This window comes from Culex quinquefasciatus, chromosome 1, assembly GCF_015732765.1.
Source record: "Culex quinquefasciatus strain JHB chromosome 1, VPISU_Cqui_1.0_pri_paternal, whole genome shotgun sequence".
In the NCBI taxonomy this organism is placed as follows: Eukaryota; Metazoa; Arthropoda; class Insecta; order Diptera; family Culicidae; genus Culex; species Culex quinquefasciatus.
In genome coordinates this window covers 77238708-77244707 of record NC_051861.1, presented here as the reverse complement: position 1 = coordinate 77244707, position 6000 = coordinate 77238708, and positions in this window count along the sequence as shown.

Sequence of the window (6000 nt, the reverse complement as noted above, 5' to 3'; positions counted from 1 at the left end):
GATTTGATAAACCCGGTCAGCCACTTTCGCACCGAATCCGATGACGATGTTTTCACAAAAATGGGTGGCAACTTTTCCCGTCGTTCAAATTCTTCCTTCTCGCTCACGTCCACAGGAGGGTAGCGAACTGGTTTCAGACGAATTTTGAGCGTCCTTGCTCAAACTGCCTGGCTTTGCAGGTAGCGCTTCGGCATTCTTTAGCTTCTTCAAATCTGCTGATCCTGCTGGTGAGGACCGCCTCTTTTTCTTGCCGTGAGGCATTTTTGCACTTTTTAAGCACTTTTCAGGAGCTAATATCCAGGAGTACCTCACTGATCGGTGGTCCACAAGGGAGTGAGCATTTCTAGGCATGATTCAACGCATAATTATTGATTTTGAATGTGAACAAGAGCAGAAAACAAAAAAAAACATATTTGCCCCCCGCGGTGGGCTTGTTTCGGTGGCAAATTTGCTACCCTAGCGGTGGGGATGATGGAGTTTTTTCATGGTGGCAAATTTGATCTCGGTATTCATGAGCCGGGTGTAAATTTGATTTGCACCCCAGCGCTGCAGATGCCCTTATGAATTTCTCAACGTTTTTTCTATCAGTAAACATGCCATTAATTTTTCATTTTATATATCTTTTTTTTTTTCTTTATTTTCCATAGATTTTCTCGTCAACCACTCACCACGGGACCACACTCCGACCACAGAAAATTCACACCCCGCCCCTGCCGGCCATTTCCGGCCGCTGCATGGCATCTACGAGAGCACATTGCTACGATACGACATTCCGTTTTACATATATTTTTTCACCCCTCTTTTCTTCTAATCTCTTCCGCAGCTTACGCTTCAAATGAACACAGTTTTGAAATTTTTCAGTTTGATGCCATACCGCGCGCGCGCGGCCATTTTGACCGACATGGGCGGAGGCCGTGAGGGGGGATTCTGTCTCGGCACGTGGGTTTTGCTCCCGGATGGTGGTCACTTGCTCTGCTGTGTTGGATGTGTGTTTGTGTGTGTATGTCTGTGTTTAATATTTTCTTCTGCAATAATTTTTCTCTTCGATAATTTCTTAATATTTTAGTTTAAGTTTATGTTTTTTCTTTATCATTATTATTCCATACAGTTATGTTAAAAACTCGCAGACTTACATCTTCAAATATATACTGTAATATTTTTTTGTTTTACTTTTCTTTTTCAATATATAGATGTACGTGTATGTGTAATGTGTGTATATATAATTTATTTTTTTCTGTGTATATATGTATAGAACTTTTAAATATTTACTTTCTTATGCCTTAATTATTCTAATATTTTCTGATTTTTTCTTCATTCAAAAAAGTGTAAATGTATGTGTATGTTGTGTGTGTGTGTATTTGTGTAAAACTTTTGCTATATTAAGCTTCATTCAAAATTAAAGTTTTGATAAGCGGTCGAGTTGTGCCCTTCGACTACAGTCGACGGTGTGAATTATTCCCAGTTAACTAATTCTAGAGTGTGTGTGGTTTGAGTGAATAGTTTATATGTTTTAATGAAAAAGCAAAACATAGTAGTTTTGTTTTAATTTGCTTGTGTAAAATGTCTGAGCATGGAATAGCGACTGTGTTTTTAACAGAGAGTTTTTTTTTCTTGTTGAGATAAGTTGTTAAAATAGAAGTTTAGCTTTCAATAATTCTACTAAAAATATTTTTCCATTTTTTTTTCTATAAATATGACGGCTCACGTTATGGATGTTACATTCTGGGAGAAACTTTTGTTCGAGTGAATTTTTTTCGGACGATTGCATGACATTTCTTAAACACTATCGCTTTAATGAAAACCAAAAAATAATCGAAAAATACGACCCAAAGTTGTTGTTACCATAACTTTATCCACAGACAAACACATAAATCTTTGGGCAACTGTCGAATGGGTGTTACAATTAGCTGTGATGAATTTAAATTTGCCGTAATGAGTTTTAGATTATGATTATAAATTATCGTTTTGAAAATAGTTTTTGAAAACATACTGTTTTTATTTTTATTTTTAATTTCTATAATATTAAAAGAAATCAAGCGATGCCAAATTGTGCTTAAAATTTCATAATATTTATGATTTTTGTACCATTTTAAAACGTTTATATTTGTATACAACCCACGTTGTTTTCAATGTGTAAAACAATAAGCATTTTTGGAAAATGCTATATTCAAAATAGCCGGAGAGAAAACAGAAACTCTCTCAATTTATGGGCAACAGAAATTTTGTACAGGGTTTGTTCAAATATTACGTCCAGAGATTTTCAGGATTTCAGACCCCCCCCCCCTCCCCCCCGTCACGCACTTTTCCTATACCTTTAACATGGGCTGTCACAAACCTCAGACCCCCCCCCTCCCCCTATTCATGGACGTAATTATTGAACGAACCCACAAGAGAAAAATTCTCTCCTTATTCTTTTCTGCGTGCTCTTTTTCAGAAGATTCCGTGAAGAAAGTGCAGAGAGCAATCAAACAAAGAGAAGCCAGTGTCTCTCTCCGCCAAAATTCCGTTTCTGTACTTTTGATATTTCCATAGAACTGTTAAGAAATGCCACGCAACCAACTGAAGATGCTTGTTAGTATGTGTGTGAGTGTGTTTCTGCGTTTGTGACACAAAATGGCAATTTTTCTATTTCCGTTTGCTTACTTTTACTGAGTTTTTATAGAGAACAATGTTTTTTGCTTTTCATTTCGACATTTTTCTTCTTCTTTACTAAATAGAGGTATATTTCAGTTTTTCTGGTTTTTTTTTATGTGTAGATTCAGACAATTTTCCCCAAGTGCACGACTACGGCGTTCGAAAAACGAAAGCAAACGGAAACGAGTTTAGTTTTAGTACCGTTTAAAAAATTAGTGCGTTTTCTTCAACAAACTATTTTTTTTTTTTTTTTTTCATAAAATTATTTTTATTAGGTCCTTTTCGGTACTGGGACCTGGTTAGGACCGAGTCGGCTTTTGTAATTACATTTGACTTAATAATTACAGAGGATCTTGTGTGTAAATGTTAGTGGGAGGGGAGCCGATTTCAACAAACTATTTTAATGAGCATTTTGCGAAACTAACCATAGACCGCTGAAAGAAACAGATAGTTTGAAAAGAATGGAATGATTGCAAACACGGTAAAATTCATCCCCGCAGTCCGGAGCGCCGGTCTAAATATTGCAATTCATCGTGGTTTAACTTTTTTGTTTACTCTTCTTCTTTTTGACACATTGATACTTGGTTACGATGCTATGTTTAATATCTTGTAGTTTATTAATTTTTCTTCGTTTTAATGCCGCTACTAAATTTTAAGACACGTGATCATGTTTTCTGTTTCGCGATTAAACGTTATTTACACAATTTCGCCAGTATTTTACGCTTTACAACCCAAAATTCGCTCCATATGTGTGAGTGTGTGTGTGTGTTTTACGAAAGAACAACTTTTTTTTTATTTCTGTGTGTTTTATCTATACTTTTAAAAGACACTTCCTTCAATATTTTTTCTGTATTTTTAAGTTCGCCCAAGAAGTACTATTAATCAGCTGATTTTACTCATCATTCCATTCCGCTATCGAATAAATACAGTTTTTTTTATATGTCATTAGTTGTTTTGCCATTTCTTCTTGAATGAGATCTTTTCGTTCAACTACAAACGAGATATTTTTAGTTTTTCTTCCAAGCTAGTTAAAAGCTAGTTTTTGTTTTATTCTGTTGAGTAGTTGAATTATGAGAAGAAATTTAATTATCCTGTATTTGTTGGTTGATATTTTTGTTTCTGTTTGCTCGCACTACGCTAAACCACGTTCGCCACTGCACCAAAAAGACTCCTATTGGAATATTTCTCTTGTGTTCTCCTAAGAAAAACTGTCACTACGAAACACCTACATCCAGAATCACGTAAAGTTACACATCTACGAAGAATTAAAAACGTGTGCTGTGTTTGTGTGTGTATATTACCTGCCTCTAATATTACATGAGCAGTTCTCTAGGATTTCGGTCATTCGATTTTTTTTGTATTTTTTAATCCGACTGAAACTTTTTTGGTGCCTTCGGTATGCCCAAAGAAGCCATTTTGCATCATTAGTTTGTCCATATAATTTTCCATACAAATTCGGCAGCTGTCCATACAAAATGATGTATGAAAATTCAAAAATCTGTATCTTTTGAAGGAATTTTGATCGATTTGGTGTCTTCGGCAAAGTTGTAGGTATGGATACGGACTACACTGGAAAAAATAATACACGGTAAAAAAATTTGGTGATTTTTTATTTAACTTTTATCACTAAAACTTGATTTACAAAAAAACACTATTTTTAATTTTTTTATTTTTTATGTTTTAGAAGGCATAAAATGCCAACTTTTCAGAAATTTCAGGTTGTGCAAAAATCACTGACCGAGTTATGAATTTTTAATCAATACTGATTTTTCAAAAATCGAAATTTTGGTCGTAAAATTTTTCAACTTCATTTTTCGATGTAAAATCAAATTTGCAATCAAAAAGTACTTTAGTGAAATTTTGATAAAGTGCACCGTTTTCAAGTTATAGCCATATTTAAGTGACTTTTTTGAAAATAGTCGCAGTTTTTCATTTTTTTAAATTAGTGCACATGTTTGCCCAGTTTTGAAAAAAATATTTTTGAAAAGCTGAGAAAATTCTCTATATTTTGCTTATTTGGACTTTGTTGATACGACCTTTAGTTGCTGAGATATTGCAATGCAAAGGTTTAAAAACAGGAAAATTGATGTTTTCTAAGTTTCACCCAAACAACCCACCATTTTCTATCGTCAATATCTCAGCAACTAATGGTCCGATTTTCAATGTTAATATATGAAACATTTGTGAAATTTTCCGATCTCTTCGAAAAAATATTTTTGGAATTTTCAAATCAAGACTAACATTTCACAAAGGCCAAACATTCAATATTACGCCCTTTTAAAATGTTTGTCTTGATTTGAAAATTCCAAAATATTTTTTCGAAAAGATCGGAAAATTTCACAATTGTTTCATATATTAACATTGAAAATCGGACCATTAGTTGCTGAGATATTGACGATAGAAAATGGTGGGTTGTTTGGGTGAAACTTAGAAAACATCAATTTTCCTGTTTTTAAACCTTTGCATTGCAATATCTCAGCAACTAAAGGTCGTATCAACATAGTCCGAATAAGCAAAATATAGAGAATTTTCTCAGCTTTTCAAAAATATTTTTTCAAAACTGGGCAAACATGTGCACTAATTTAAAAATGAAAAACTGCGACTATTTTCAAAAAGTCACTTAAATATGGCTATAACTTGAAAACGGTGCACTTTATCAAAATTTTAGTAAAGTACTTTTTGATTGCAAATTTGATTTTTATCGAAAATGAAGTTGAAAATTTTACGACCAAAATTTCCATTTTTGAAAAATCAGTATTGATTAAAAATTCATAACTCGGTCAGTGATTTTTGCACAACCTGGAAATTTCTGAAAAGTTGGCATTTTATGTCTTCTAAAACATATCAAAAAAAAAAAATTAAAATAGTGTTTTTGTAAATCAAGTTTTAGTGATAAAAGTTAAATAAAAAATCACCAAATTTTTTTTACCGTGTATTATTTTTTCCAGTGTAGTCCATATCCATACCTACAACTTTGCCGAAGACACCAAATCGATCAAAAAATTCCTTCAAAAGATACAGATTTTTGAATTTTCATACATCATTTTTGTATGGACAGCTGCCGAATTTGTATGGAAAATTATATGGACAAACTAATGATGCAAAATGGCTTCTTTGGGCATACCGAAGGCACCAAAAAAGTTTCAGCCGGATTAAAAAATACAAAAATTAAAATTGAAGAAAAAAGACCGATTTCGTAGAGAATTGCTCACATGCTAGTGTGTGTGTTTCTGTGTTATATTTATGTTTTAGTAGAGTAATGTTGACGGTATTTTTGCGTTTTGTTTAACTTCTCTTTACATTTTCGCTCGCAAATGGGGTTACTTTTCAACTCACCTCGAGAAGCTACCATGTTTTTTTCCCTCT